General features: G+C 51.9%; 1 protein-coding gene across 1 annotated transcript in view; it reads left to right on the top strand.

Annotated features, from left to right (window-relative positions):
* The first annotated feature begins 495 nt into the window (after positions 1 to 495).
* Positions 496 to 15,845, top strand: part of LOC116452041 (ATP-sensitive inward rectifier potassium channel 12) — a 54,786-nt gene continuing 39,436 nt past the window's right edge. The window contains exon 1 of the mRNA XM_032126142.1: positions 496 to 579. The gene's annotated coding sequence lies outside the window, so the exon portion shown is untranslated. The remainder of the gene's footprint in view (positions 580 to 15,845) is intronic.

Below are 15,845 nucleotides of genomic sequence, written 5' to 3'. Positions count from 1 at the left end.
GGAACGGGTAGGGAGAAGCACTTCTCCAAAAGCCTCGTGTGACCTCACAGCTTGTCTAAAATAAAACTGAGGAGCATGAAGGTGTATTATAACATCAGATACCAGAACTATGTCGGAGCAAGGTTGGATTAGTCCTGGATGGGAAAGCCCTTTTACATTCAGGAATGGCCACAGCAGACCCAATCCTGCACAAAGGACTTGCTGGCAGCCTCCTCTCCTCACCAGCTGTGGCCAAGAGGAGGTTGCATGTGCCAAGGGGCGGATCTCCTGCAGCCTCCCATCCACTCCCTGCCCACTGATGGCCTTGCCTCACTAGGAACATGTCTTTCCAGGTGAGCATGGCAAGGTGTTTCCTGTGGAGCCACTAACCAGTGGTTGAGCAAGCGTTGCTGGCTTGAAGGCAGGTTCTCCTCCTTCCCCAGTCCTTTTCCTGCTCTGGATCCATCCGTGGGGAAACGTCCTCTCTGAGCTGCCAATGTTCCCCGGCTCCTCAGCCTCACCCATGGGAAGAGTGGAGATGCGGTGGTCTCCTCTGGGCTCCGGCAGCAGAAGAGGGTGGTGAGGGCTGGTTCCAAAGAGGTGAGATCTTCCTCCACCAGTGCTTGGGAGGTAGGAGCAAGAGGAGAGCTCCAGGAGCCATCTCAGGAGCTGACTGAGCGTGAGTCTGTGGGAATGGGATGGGTGAGCACGTGCAGCTGCCCCAGCTTTGCTTCACCTCCCACCAAGGTCCAGAAGGCTCCTTGATTGCCAGGAAGGGTCATTTGGACATTCAAAGCAATGATCTACAGCAGTCCATGTCTGCTGGAAGTGTTCTAGGGGCTCAAGGGATGAACCAGCCATCTCCCATGGGACCTGGAAGGGTTAGGAGGAAATCTGGGTGGTTTTCTCCAGGGCTCATCTGCCCCCAGCAGCAAAGGGAAGAGTGGGTGTGGTGGCCTGGGGGTTATCTTGGTGCTTGAAGGGACTCGGGGTGGTTTCCTGGTCTATCTCGGGGTGCAGCAATGTGCTCCAGCCCCAAGCAGGGCTTTTCTTCCTGGCTGGGCAGCAAGGCCAGAGCAGGTGTTTGGTTTTGGAGGAACTGTTTCTGCAAAGGGATTTCCTTGCTCTGTCCTTCCCCATCTCACCACAGGCTTTTCCATGCCTGTTCCTGGGGGCTGTTTGCAGCATGCTGGGCTATCCCTGACAGGACTCCCTGGACTTTTGGACGCTGACAGGGATTTTGTTCTCAGGTCATTTTGTGTCTCCTGTAACCTGCAGGGCAGGTTGTCCTGGGACCGGTGACTCTCTGGGGATCCCACCCTCTGTGTCTGTGCCAGTGAGGTTCTCACTGTGTCCAGGGTTCAAGGGGTGCTGCTGTGAGGATCTGACTCTGGGCAGGACCCACAAGGCTGTGTTCCATCTCTAGGACACCGTGCTCCGTTCCTCCCTTCTCCATCCTGTTTAAACTTTCATCACCCAATCAGCTTCTGCAACAGAGCAAACATCGTCTGGTAATTAATCTGCACAGATGGGCTTTGTTTGAGCAAGCTGGTGTGCACGGGCCACAGAGGGGGCTGGGGTGGGGGCACCTCGCCACACCCTGCTCCAGGCTTTTCCCGTGTACAGGAGATTCCTGGGATCACCAGATCTTTAGACCAGTGCTTGGAGCTGCAGGTGGTCCAGGACATTTGGTTTTGTCGAGAGAAAGATGTGAGAAGATAGGTTTTGTGGTTGTGAAACCCTGATGGAGCTGGGGAAGGAGGGAGGGAGGAGGCTCCCACTCCTCTCTTGGGTGCTTCTTGCCTCCTCTTGAGCTGCCTCATGCCCTGTGATCAGAGCAGCCGGGTTTGAACATGGAAAATGTTAAAACACTGCCAAAGATCTCACCCAGAAAACCTTAAAGTAAATGGGAATCTGCATCTCCCAAGAAACTGGAAGCCCTCAAGTGCTTCAACACCCTTGAATTATTTTTGCTCGCCTGGTAATTATTTCCTCAGTTTGTGCTGAATTGGCAAAGTGCTCCTGTTGCCCCAGAACCTCATTTTTCAGGTGAATCACTGTTAGCTGATGTTTTTTGCTGCAGTGGTGGCCACAGGGGCTCACGGCACCTTGGCCACAGCTGAGGGAAGAGGAGGCAACTTCCCAACCCCATTAGCACCGGCTCTGATTCATTGAGAGCTCAAGGCCCTGTGCATTTTTGGCAACAGGCTGGAAACACGGATCTGTGTCCTGAGCCCTTTTGTGACCGAGCCCACACAGCCATTAGGGAGGGAGATGTCTCCCCTACCTACATCTGCTGGCTGCAGGTGACAGATACCACAGAGCTGGGCAGCTCCATTTATTTATAAACCCCAGCAGAGTGGAGCAGCACTTCCCAGCCTCAGAGACTTCCACCTACCTGGCAGCCAGATCCCAACACGAGCTGCCCTCCTCCCTGGCCTCGATTCTGTTTTGCTGCCGGCAGCTGGGGCTGCTCTTGTTTTTAATAGAGCATTTCTAGATTACAGCAAGTGACAGGAGAGTGATTTGTGATGGGTCAGGTTTCCTGCCCTTTCTCCTATAGCCTTGGCTTATAAAAATATGCTCCCGCTGGGATTGCTTCGGGTCCATCTTTTTGGCCGGTTCAAATCCCTCTTTATTATTTGTGTTAGGAGGGCTTGGGAAAGCTTGCTGCCTCCTGGTACTAGTGCCCAGCAAAGCCCAGTCCTTGCCATGGCTCCAGGATGGGGAAGGCTGATTTCCATCTCTGTGGAGGTGAAGGGAGGTGGCCCGGGCAGAGAAGGATTCACCTCAACATCACTGGAAGTGAGGCCTCGGCCATCACAGAGTCCAGTTTCACAAAGGCTCATCTCATGTGCCTTGTGTGTGTTTTGCCTTTATTTAGAGGTCCTGATCTCACTTCCTTTATAAAAATCCCTGGTTCAACAGGGAATCTGTTGGCTTTGGTGTGTGGCATGGGGCTGGTTTTGGTGGGGATTGATGTCTCAGTGGGCTGGGAGCCTCATGTTCTGGTGGCCATGGGGCTGGGGGAGCCAGGATCTCCTGCAGATCCCAGAGACATCAAATGAGCAATTAACTGAGGCTGATGAAAGGATCTGAGGGAAGAGTTTGATGCAGGAAGCAGCACAGATCACATCCATCCTTCCCCACCACCCTGGCATACTGTGCTCTGCTTCCCTATGGCTTCTCCCTGCTTTGGGAGATCTCAAAGGGCCTCACAACCACCACTAAATGGAGATTTTACTGGGGAATCAAGACTATCCCTGCTTCCCAGACAGGGAAACAGGATGGGATGAGATGAAGCTGTTCACCCAAGCTTGTGCAAAACCTCAGCAGGAGATCCAAGTCCCAGCCTCCAGCATGGCTGCAAATCCTCCTGCTAATCTCTGCTCTGCTGAAGAGCACCGGGAGATTTGTAGTGCTCCTGTTGAGATTACTGTCATTTTTCTGTCCTTAGTTCCTCTCCACCTTGGCAGAATCGATTTCCTTTATTTGCTTTAGGCTTTCACTGTGGTGACAAGCTATGAGAAGATCCCTTTCTTCTCCATGACTCCTCTTAAAAATCCTAGGAAGAATCCTTCGCACGTAGGAATGGATGCAACTCTGTTTCCCAGTGCTAAAGGTATCAGTTCTTCCCTTTGAGAGCACTTCAAGCACTTCCACTCCAGCTGGTGAGAGGTACAGCATGGATCTCACCTGGAGCAGAACATTTCTAGGACCTTCAGGAAGACAGAAGCATGGCAGGACAGGCAGAGGAGGCCCCCTGGGACATGCAAGGGAAGAAGGCACCTTGCAGGATGAGGGAGCTGGGCTGAGCCAGTGCTGCATCCATCCCAAGCAGGTTGAATGTGCTGGTTGCTGGCTCCATCCCTGGGCTGGGCTGGGGCTGGGCTGCCGAGCTGGAAGGAGCCCAGGGAGAGAAAATTGGCTGACAGGGGATCCGGCAAGCAGCAAAGAGCTTGTTGCTCAGGAAGGAAATTGCTGTGTCCCAGAGCTCCGGCCTCTGCTGAGGGACCCCCTCATCCAGAGATGGTGTGGGCAGAGCTGTGGTACCCAGCCCCACAGGACCTGCAGAACCACAGCTCAAAACCAACTGGGAATCATGGAAATGCAAGTCCTGGCTGTTGTCACCTGCAAGGGACCTGTGCTGCAGTGTCCCAGCACGGCACAGCCCTGAGCTCTGCTCCTGGTGCCTCTGCCCTGGCTGCCAGGGCAGGGAATCATCCTCTCTTGCCAGTGGCAGCACTTTGGGTGGCTGAGACACTTCTGCAACGGCAGGACCTGGCTTTGAGTCTGATTCTGACCTGGCAAAGCCCTACTAATGCAGCTCCTGGATCAGAGCCAGCAAAGCTGGGGTGGAATTTCACCTTTCTCCACAGAGAGAGGTGCTCAGACTTGGACAGGGAACATCTCTCTCCTGCTCAGACATCGCTCCCATTCCTCAAGCCAAGCGGTGATGGGAGCTGCTCTCCCTGCAGGAGCTGTGGGGTGGGATTGGCTTGTGGCACAACCATGGGCTCAGACTCCCAAATCACTCAGGAGTGCAAATCTTTGCATGCTGCAGGCATGACAGGGATGAATATGATGGGTTGTTTGTTGGGATGGAGGAAACGCATATCTAAGCTGTAGCAGGGTGGCCAGGCAGAGGAAAATGTTCAGGGTCTTGTTTGAGACCTGGAGCTGTGAGCAGCCTCCTCTCTCCCTTTGAGCTGTTCCCAGCCCCGTGAGCATCTGCTTGCAAAGACAGGTAAGGAAAAACCTCCACCACCTTTAGAGGATTCTATAGAGAAACAGGGAAACAGAGACAGGGAGATGTGCTGAAACTCGTGCCAGGAATAATCTGAAGTGGCTGGGCTCCCTTGGCTTACATGTCCCTCTGTCTTGTTCCTCTGGACTAGGGGCGTCAGGGACAAGGTACAGTCCCATCTTCATGAGGAAAACATAGCCTGGATATGCAGCAAAAGCATTTGCAAGATGGAAAAGGTCTGGAGAGGCTGGTTTCCAGGAGAGGCTCTTGGATTCTGAAAGACCCAGAAATGCCAAAAAATCCAATGGCTGTAGGAAATCTAGAGATCCAGCAGGTTTGAAGATGCAGAAGTGGATGCTTTTCAAAAGGGAGGGAAGGGGATTTGGGGGGTGGGAAATCTCCCTGACAGTTATGCCATCCCTCTAGGAAACAGGGTGCCAGTCTGAAGGAAACAGCCCCAAACTAACTTCCACCCGCCCCGATTAAGCAGGAGGAGACAATAATAAAAGCACAGTGTCCCAACAAATGTAATTAACAGGAAAAAAGAGGAGAGATTTTTCAAAGTTTGGGTCCTCAGCAGCGATGTTTTATTCATGGCCCGGCAGGGAAGTGCTTGCGGTGCCATTAATTATGGGAGCTGCCGGGTGCTGCGCCTGCTCCGGCGAGCTGGGCTCAGCTTTATCATCCTGACACATGGAGCGGGGAACTGGGGCAGCCTGGGGAGCCTGTGGGGCCACCATGCTCAGGGACACGAGCCTTGCTTCTCCTCCCTGCAACCATCCTTGCTGCTGGATGTCCTCAGCCGTCCTGAGGGTCCTGCCACCCCACACCATGCTGGGGGGATGAGCACCACATTCCCAAAAGAGTGGAGGTGGATTGAGGGTGGACAAGCAGCCCCAGGGATCACCAGCATCCCTATGGCTGAGAAGATCTTGGTGGTGGCACTGAAGCAGCACAAGTCATGGCTTGGTCAAAGGCCCAAATCAAAAGGGATGATGATATAAAAAAGCACATTCAAAGCACACAAAGAGCTGGTTGGAACCATCCCCAGGCTTGGTGCACCCCCAGGAGCAGCTCACAGCTCTGATTATTTCCTATTCTGGGAAATCTCCCCAGTAACTTTCCAGAGAGGTAATAAATAAAATATTTAGTGTTCAGCAAACTGAAGCAGGTGCAAGAACAACACAAGCAGGAGAAGGGACCTGGGAAGGGTCCCTGGGGGAGTCGGCTGCAGCTTCCAGAGATGTGAAGGAGAGGGACCAGCACAAATGGGGCCAGTCTGGGAGAAAGGTGACCTTGCATCAGGATATCCCTGTGCATCACATTTATACCCCTGGAATTGTTCAAGGCCAGGTTGGATGGGGCTTGGAGCAACCTGGTCTGATGGAAGGTGTCCCTGCTCATGGCAGGGGTTGGAACGAGACGAGTTTTAAGGTCCCTTCAACGCAAACCATTCTGGGACTCTATGACAATATTGCCATGAAAGAAACTTCTCCAAAAATCTCTTTGAAATACAAAAGTGGTGAAACAAGGCTGGAAACTGTGACAACGACCTGAGGGTAGAAGAAGAGGGTGACCTGTGGCATCATTAGATCCACTCCAGGGCTGTACCCAGGGATGCTGGTGGACCTGGTTGGTGGCATCGCACAAAGAACAGGGTCTTTTGTGTCTGCAGTGCCTGAAAAGGCAGGTGACAAAGCAGGAGAGGCTTTGAAAGGGCAGGAGCATCCTCAGAGGAGCAGATGCTGGATTAATGAGTGAAACAACCTCTGGCTGCCTGGCAAGGCGGGACGATCCCTGGGAGTGTCAGGCGGTGAGTGGCTGAGGACCCACCCGGCTCCTGCTGTCACCTGTGGTTTGGGGAGCTGATGACGGGGGACAGTCCTGCCTGGCTCTCGTGGGAGGCTGCTGGGACCAAGCGCTGCATTCACCCATCTCTTTTAATCAAGGTAATGCTCAGTTGTGCCCGAGCCCGGGCAGTGTCACGGGAGGATTGATGACCTGGCACACCCAACCCCGGCTCCGGCGGCAGCCTGGGCTCAGATGGCCCCGCTCATCCGCGCTCCCGAATGCAAACTGCATTTAATTTCTGGAGGAGATGCAGTAAGGGAAGGGGCTGTCTGAGAAGTCCTGCCTGCATTCTCAGCCCCAAATCTCTCCTGGCCCTGCTACCCCATGGGCAGGGCTCCACCAACCCCAAATCTCTTCTGCTCCATGGAGGGATGAGCTCTGTTCCTGATCTTATGGGTTGTGATCAGATTCAGTGATTTTTTAGGAGCAAATAATGTGTCTGAAGAGTTTTGTCTGGGGGATTCCATCCTACACTCAAGGGGCTCATATCCCCCAAAGCACAGAGGGACCCAGAACCCCTGGGCTGTGTGATCAGGGAACCAGCACCAGCTACTCAGGGGGATGCAATTAGCTTAATTGGTGTGAGTATTAGAGGGAAGATGGTGTACTCTTGCCCAGCTGAACCTAATGAGAGGAGAGGCATCCTCCTCCCCAGCCTGCTGGTTGTATATGGGAGGAAACGAGCGGGGTGGGTTGGATGCTGGATGATCCCTGGCGTGGGATCTGGTGGTAGTGGGATGAGTTGTGCTTGTGCTCAGCCCCTCGGTGCCTCCCCCAATTCCCGCAAGGGGGTCTTAGTGCAGCAGCTTCGGGGGAGGTGGCGTGGGACAGTCTGTCACCGCAGCAGGGCTGGGCTGGCTCCCAGGCATGGCAGCTCCATCTGCTCCTGCAGAAAGCCCTCCTGTTCCGCCTCCGCAGCCAGCCAAAGGTACCTCGTAACCCTTGCTCGGAGCTGGCTCCACGGAAAGCCGTGTGCTCTATAAAAAGCCACACTCCCTGGGAAGAACCCCCCTCTATTAGGATTTTTTTAGAGACACCTGATGATGAGCAAAGCTCCCCTGCAGCCTGGAGTGGATGCTCTTGGAAAGCAGATCTGGGAAGAAAGGATTTGTGAGGAGAAAAGGACTTGTCCGTGGGGGCAGAGGGGCAGGGACCTGCTCCTCATGGACTGAGCTGTTCAGGGTTAATCATCGGCAGCATTTGCCTTATCCCTGAGCCCTTGGTCTTGCTCTGAACGTGTCAGTCCCTGAAACTTTAATGCCTTTACACTGATGCTTTAATTATTAAGTGTGGAGGTAATGGAGAAGCCAAGCTGGAAGAGGTGGCTGCTGTGCAGGGGTGCAATCCTGCATCCCAGGCATGCAGGAGGCCGCAGTGTGGATCTGAGCATGCCACAGCTGCTGTGCTGAGCAACACAGATCAGACACTGCTCTGGCTTCATTCTTAGTGCTTTTTGGAATTTCCCACGTTATAGTCCTGCTCTGCAGGGACCACGGAGGGTCTCGGTATCTCTTGCTCTCTGCCCACGGTGTGTATGTCTGGTTAAGTTTGCCGGAGGGGATGGATGTTCTCGAGGGACTGATAGAGGAGATGTTTGTGATCCCTCTGAATGAATGTCTGTGCCTTGGTTGTCTGTAATTCGGGTGAGAGCTGTGAGCTGTGTGGCTGATTCCAAGGTCCTTTCCCAAAGGGAGCTGTCAGATTGAGGTGGAGGGGAATGAGCTCGTCTGCAGCCACGATGGGAGCCTGATGGTGCTGGGGAAGAGCCTCCCTCTAGCTACAAAACTGCACCGTGCTTGCCAAAAAATGTAAAGCTCTTGTGCTAACAGGGTAATTAATTAATTACAGCTCATTAGAAGAATTACAATCCCATTAGTTCCTTTGGATCGTGATGGGGGGAGCTGATCCTCAGAGGATGAGTGAGGGCACTCCAGGCTGCTGAGAGCTGCTCTTTGCACTGGGGAAACTGGGGATGCTCTAAGGCTGACTTGTGGGGATGGGGTCCTGCTCAGACAGCCCCTCTTGGCAACCCCCAAATGATGGCCCCCTGCTTCCAGGGAAGCATACATTGAAATCTCCCTGTCTTCCCAAAACAGAAATGCCAGTGCTGCTGTGTCCCAGTCTGCTCCCAGGCGCTTGTGCTGGGTGTCAAACTCTGCTCCATCCTGCTGTGCTCTGCCTACATCCCCATTTAGAGATGCCTCATGACACTCTGCCTGAGGGGGGGAAGGATCAGGATAAGTGTCTGATGCCATGTGGGACAGGTCATGGGGTCCTGGCACGGCAGCTCTCTGCTCTCTCTGGGAGCAAATCCTCCCTCCTGCCCTCCTTCTCCCCTTGAAATCCCATTAACGCTTCCTTTATTCTTTGCTTTATGTTGCTGTCACTCGCCGGTCGCTCAGTTCTTTGATCCCTTTAATTTATTATTTTTATTTCACAGAATCTTTTATTATAATTTTTTTTTAATAAGAAAAAGGCTCTATCATCGAGGCTGAGTGAGCGGGGACTTCTCTGATTAAATATAGCAATGAGACGTGCTGCTCACCGCGTGCCAGCCCTGGGGTGTAGTGCTTGTCCTCCCAGAACTTGAGCTGTTTCCCTCCTCCTCCCTGCTGGGACATGGAGGAGTTCTAGGGCCTGCCACGAGTCCAGATAAATTGCTCCAGACCTTAAGCCCTGACTGGAACAAACACCAAGTTTCCTCAATTTCCGTTCCCTGAGCCTGATGCTCAGAATCTGGGCGTTTCTGTAATGCAGAATATAACACACCTCATGAATAAAGATTAAGTTGATTAAAAAGGAAAACCCAGAGCAAGGCTGAGTAAAAGTGATTTGCAGAGATTAGATGCTCTGGCACATCAGGAGTTCCCTAAAGGGCTGAGCTAACATGTTCAAACATAAGAGCTTTAAGCCCTCTTCCCCGTTTTGTAACTAATGGCTTTGGGTTGGGAAGACTGACTCTCCCACTTGATAATTGTCCCTGTGGGACACACTGAAGTTTCATGCACTGCTCCAGAGGCCAGCATCCCCTGTTCCCTGCTCTCCATGGGATGTGCTTTGGGCAGTAGTTGCACAAACAACTCCCTTCCCAGTGGCTAGATGTGGGGGGAGCAAAGAAGGGGGATGAGCCTTGTACCCTAGCCTCCACAGCTTCTTCCATGCTCCTGAATCCTGAAACTGGGGATAACTCTCCTGTGTGACTGAGTCGAAGGAGGAAAAATACTGAAAATCAAAGTTTTCTTCTTATTTGTGAAAGCAAGACTGAATATGAGGTGTGCCCATGTGATGCCCCAGCAGACAGTGTTGTGTCCCAAGTAACTGGAGTAGCCAAGGAAAAATACCCAACTCCTTTTGCTGTGCATCAAATCCAGTGGGCTGCTGGCATCACAACCTGAGGTTTCCCTCTGCCCTATCAAAACAAAGGTACACCCTCCCTGAAAATTGGGAGAAATGGGGGGAAAAAAGGCCCACAGTCTTTTCTTTCTCCAGGAAATCTCCTTCCCTGGGTAGCCCTGGGCCCCAAAGCTTTGGACCTGCCTCTTGCATGCCTGAAGTGATGCTCTGGTGTACGCAGGGAAAGGGGCACTGTGTGTTCTTTAATGGGACAGCAGGGAAAGGAATGTGCATACGTAATCTGGAAAATCTTTTGTCCGGGATTTGCAGGGTAGATATAAGGGCAGAATCCAACTCACTCCATTTTAATGATGCAGCCTCTGTCTTCATCAGAATTTCCCATTTGTGCTCAGGGCTGTAGCAATGTCGCTGTTCTGGGCCAGGGCCATGTCTTGCTAAGCCCTGTTTGAATGAGTGAGACCATTCCTGTACCTGAGAGATTATAAAGTAATTGGCCTTTTAATTCTGACCTGAAAATGTGAGGTTTTCCACACCATATATCCCACTCCCCCTTCCCCATTTCCTTTCCTCTCTGGAGATGCTGTCACTGAGCTAATGCTGGTTGTGCCTAACTGGGAAACCAGCCCCAACGTGGGGCTGTGCGTGTCGCAACACATGGGGAAGCCAACCCTGAGGTGGGCACCCCTGGAATGGAGCATCCTCAGGAGGCAACTCCAGAGCAGGATGCCAGCAGCAGCGAGGGGTAGAAAATGGAGCTAATTTAAAGATTTCCATGATAGATTCCTGAACTGGATCATGCAGCGTGGTAGCTGGTGATGGCAGGGACTGAACTTGGCAATTCAGGGTCCTCTTCCTTGTCCCTGCGTGACCCAGGAGCTGTGATTCCTGCTGTAGTATTTTTTTTTGTGTGAGTCAAATTCCATCCTGGGTAATTACACTCCGTCTCTTCAAATTCCTTGAGGAGCTCCGAGGCAATTGCTGGTCCTGTGCCTGCCGGAGGAGTCTCAGGTGTCAGCGAGCTGCAGCCTGGAGGTGGCTGCATTGCAGGCGCTGAGATGCTCGCAGGCGCTCGCGCCGCCGGGGCTGCTTCATTCTCTGATTTCTTATCAAAATAAAATGCCTGTCTTGCTCCGAGTTTCCGAACAGCAATGGGAGGGGGGAGGTTTGAAGGGTGTAGTCATGTGCTGCCTGTACATTTGGGACAGTTGTGCTCTGATACTGAAGGATGCTGTCTCGGGAAGGTGGGAAGAGCTTTGAATCCAACTAGAAATGCAGCTGGTGGAGCAGCAACTCCCCCCTGCTCCTCTCCCTTCTCCCTGCAGTCACAGCCATTCATCCCAAGGAGTTGTATCCAGTGCTGTGTTTCAGCAGGAATTGCTTCCCCATCAATCCAGCTGCTATTTCTTTCCCCCTGAGGCTTCCAAAGGCAGCAAGTCCACAGCAATGTGCAAATATTGGAGTGCTGTGTGGGGGGGATTAGTGACTTGGCAATTAAAATATTTGACCTACATCTTGTTGAGTACCAGCAAGGTCAGATGGAGCCGTGCTTCTTCCCAAAACTTCTTCCCCAAGGAATTTTATTGTTGTGATTACTTCAGTTGGAACAGGCTGCCACTGAATATAAAAGGGAAAGGCTCAGGGTCTGGATCAGTGGGGCTGTGCGAGGGCTGGACCTCTCAGCGGGGATTTTGGGGGTGCTGGGAGTTTCTGGGGATGGGTTGGGGATCATCTCTGCAGAGCAAACACCCCTGAATATTTACAGGACTCTTCCCACAAACACAGCGGAGAACAAGCATCTCCTTTTGTTCCCGAGATTGTACGTGCCGAGAATCCTCGTCCAAACAAATGAGCGGGTTTTTCTTCCAGCAAACATCACAGATCTCTCCTTTTTTTTTTTTCCCTCTTCTCCTTTTCACATGTTGTTCGCTCTGTTCTGCAAACAATGTTCTTTTTAAGCTAGGGCAGAAAACTCTGTGTGTGTCCAGAGCACGATGTGACGGCAGAAGCCGGCGATGTCCGCTTGGCAGGGAGATTAAGCGGAAGCCTTTTATAAAGCTCCTCTCATCCCAGAGCAAGGGGAGGGGGAATAAAAACAAAGCCCCCCCAGTACTGCTGGATTTGGATGGTTTGCTCACAGCTGGGGCTACAGGGACAGTAGTCAGAGGGTTCCTGGACACCCCCAGCCTGAGGTGTGGCACAACCCCCCCTTGGATTTGGATGGCAATGGGTGGCTGTAACAGGGCTGGAGGAGCACTGTGAGTTTGCTCCTTTGGACTGTAGGCTGTTGACTGTTTCTCCAAAATCTACTTGTACAGCTGGCGTCCTCCAATAACCTGGGGAAGATGTTTTGGGCTGTAGTTTGAGCTATAACAGGGATCCCTTGTTGTGACTGGGTCCAGCAGCTCTGCCTGTTACTCCTACCCTTGGAAAAGTATCTGCTCTGAGCCTACCTGCTCCAGGGCTGCTAGGACACCAACTTGCTGCCAGTCTAAGGGAGTTTGGAGTTCCTATGTCCTGGAGCTGAGCAGAGAAGGCTGTTGGCATATGCTAAATAAGCATGGAGGTGATGGCAGCCCCTTGGGTGTGGTCACAGGGAAGGGCTGTGCAAAATCCATGTGGCTGGTCTGGGAGTTGCTGCTGGCTCCAACACTGTGAAATCCCAGTGCTCCTTCCCCTACCTGCTGAGCAGGTGATCCAGGATGCTGTCTCAGAGCAGGAGAAGCCCAGGTCATTGTTGGTCCCAACCAATTCTCAAACCAGAGCCCAAGAACCGAGTGGATCCTCACCTCCCGATGGAACCCTGACCCTGAGATTTACCTGGCAGACCCAAGAGCGTGAACTTTTACCAAGAGACTCAAGTAACATGTTTTTCTAACAGGAACTATGTCAGATTTTGGCAGAAGAACAGTTAGAAAATGGAAACCAACAGGTTTGCAGGAACCCCCATGGTCTGTCATCCTGTATGGAAGTCACTCACCCATCTTTTCCATGCTGAGGGGTTCCACATCATTTCTTCTGTTTTCAATGGGGTGATGCTCCTCAAAAGGTGTGGGGTTGGGGTGAGAAATTCCCTCTTGCTGCTGGGGACTCACTTTAGTGAAGGTCATTGATGCTGTTTGCAGTTACGCTGCCTGCCCTGGTGCTGCCTGGCTTCCCTTGCCTCCCCAGGATCCCTCCAGGTGGGATTTGATAGCTTGTCTTTATTGAGTCGTGCTGCCCTTGGAGTCTGATGGCAAGAATTTCTTGCAGAGCCATAAATGTCTTCAGGCCTACCAGTCTGTGAGCCAGCAGGGAGCGGGAAATTGCTGAGTTTGGGTAAACTTGTCATTAGAGAGAAAATAGTTCTTCAGGTTCCTCCCTGAGCAAGGCAGGATTTAAAATAAACCCTCAAAGCAACAACAACAACAACAAAACGAAAAAAAAAAAAGGAGAAGAAACCAACTTCTTCACCAACATACACCTCAGCATGGCTCAAAAGAAAAAGAACATCTTTTTTCATTCAACAAATTTTCCTGCAACCTCTCCCTGATTTTCTTTGGGAAATGAACTTCTGGCTAAACCTATTCAATCTCACAAAGCATTTCAATTTTGACAAGAGTGCATATTTGGGAGGAACGTGGTTTCATCAGAGTTTCTCCAGCCAACTGTAATCCCAAATGCCTCGCTGTGACTAAACCTCATTTCTATGTTAAGTACTTGAGCTTGCCTGTAAGGACCAGGTAAAAACTCAATCAGTCGAGTAGCCTCCCTGCAGCTGCCTTGTTAAACAGAGGGCTTTTAAAACTTTTCTCTTTTTTTATCTTAATGGAGAAGAAGTGGAATATCCCCTGGGGAGAGGCACAGTTTGATCCCTGATAAACCAACCCAAAAATTTACTCTGGAAGCTTGCTGACATCCAGGGAGATGCGGGGGCTTGGGAGTCCTGGTCCCTTGGGACTTGGCTCTGGGAAGATTTTTGCTGCTTTGTCTTTTATCATCCAGCATCCAGAATGGAGGGGAAGAGAGGAAAAAAAGAAAGGAATTCTTAAGAAGCATCTCTGGGAAGCACAAGGTGCTGGCATGGTGGGCCGTGCCCTCCTGCTGGGTGCAGTCCTTAGGGAAGGACATAGAAAACTTCTGCCCTGCCATGGGCATTTACAGCTGGTGACAGCCAAATTGCCATCTCAGTGGCGCTGGATTTGAGGCATGGGCTGCTCTAGCAGCAGGAGGAGCTTCCTGTCCTCCCAGAGACTTGGATCACACCTTCCCGAGGAATTCCACCTCACCTATGCAAAACTCCTTGCTTTGGCATCCCCATGCAAGGTGCATGTGCACCCTCTGCATGGCAGAGCAGTGAGGTCCCTTCTGAAAAGGAGGGGTTTAGGAAGTTCCACAGCAGCTCCATGTGGGAATCACCCTTCCTGGTCTCTGTAAGCTGCTGCATTGGAGCATCCTGGAGCAGCAGGTATCACCTGATGGGATCTATTGTGCCACCCCTGCGCCCCAAATGGAATTCCCTGGCTCACCCCACAGGGATAAGCACCCCAGAAAAAGCACAAGTGCATTTCCTCACCCCTTTAGGAGCTCCCTGCCCTCGGCTTTGCTGGGTGCTGTGTCCCTACGGCCGAGCTGTGGCTCTGATCCGGAGCGTGCCAGCAGCTGCGTGTGCTCGGCACTGGCACTGCAGAGCCTGGCACCCATCCCAAACTCATGCAGAGCTCGGGAATTACATGTGATTGCACAAAATGGGGGAGAGAAACAACTGGGAAGATCACGGTGTTTTACCTTGGCTTTTGGAAATGTGAAGTTTTCAGGAAGAGTCAGAATGCTCTGTTTGGAGATTTTTTGTTTTTTTTTTTTTTTTCAATGAGGCTTTGCCTTCTCTGCTTTGGAAAATGTCTTTTAAATGATCTAGAGGAGAACTGTAATTTACAAATGAGTGCAACAACCTGGTGGGGAGTTGGTTCCTTTTGGATTAACAAACTGCTTTGAGCCTTATGGAAAAACACCTTTATAATTTTGTCTTTCACTTAAAAGTAATTTGTTTCCATATGAATGTGCAGTTTTATTTTGCTCCACAACCTAAAGAACGGCTCAGCCTTTCATCTACCTGGCCCTGGCCACTACTGAACCTCTGTTTTCCAAGACCCCACCCTCCAAAAACCCATCATAGGCAGGTGATCCCAAAATGCAGCTCTAGTTCAGACTGGACTCTTGGCTTCCCTGGCACGGTCCTGGTGTCTAGTGCAGGTCTTGCCCATGGCTTTGAGCAGAGGGTGAAAACTGGGGCGTTTTGTGCCAGTTTTGACTGTCTCTTCACTCTATAAATTTCAAGCACTTGCCTCTGGCGCCTGCAGCTGCCCAGTGTCACCTAGTGCTGCGTCCTTGGGGACAGGACTTGAGCAATCCTTAAGGTTTTACCTTTATTGCCATACCCAGGTCCGAGGGCTGCCACAGGCAGCTGCTGGTCGGACCCATTTGCCCTTTCCCAAACCCTGAGAGCTGCCAGCAATGGGCAAAGAGGCCTTGCCAAGAACAGGAGAGCACAAATATTTGTGCGTATGTTCCCCTCTGCCAGCTGCAGCGACAGAGACCCAAATTCTCTGTCTGCCTTTATTTTCCTCTCCAGCCTGGGGCCGGTGGTGGCACGGCCGGTTCAGCCTGGAGCTCCAGTGCTGATGGAGAAGCTGCTGGTGCTGATTCTGCAGGGATGAATTTAACCTTGCTCTGTGCCCAGGACTGCCCCAGGTGGTGCAGTAACGCTGGGGCTGCTTCATTTAGCAGCAAGGGCAGGCGTGAAATGCCTCTTGTGAAAGACGGGGAGGGTTTTTGGTGGCTGCAGTGTTTAAGTGACCTGTCAAAGAGGAGCAGGAGGCTGGGGCAGGTCATGTCCTGTCTGCTCCCTTGGCCTCCTGCTGTCTGTGCCTCTGAGCAT

This window comes from Corvus moneduloides, chromosome 16, assembly GCF_009650955.1.
Source record: "Corvus moneduloides isolate bCorMon1 chromosome 16, bCorMon1.pri, whole genome shotgun sequence".
NCBI classification, from domain to species: Eukaryota; Metazoa; Chordata; class Aves; order Passeriformes; family Corvidae; genus Corvus; species Corvus moneduloides.
Note: the sequence above shows the minus strand (reverse complement) of the source record. Positions and strands in the feature narration are given on the sequence as shown.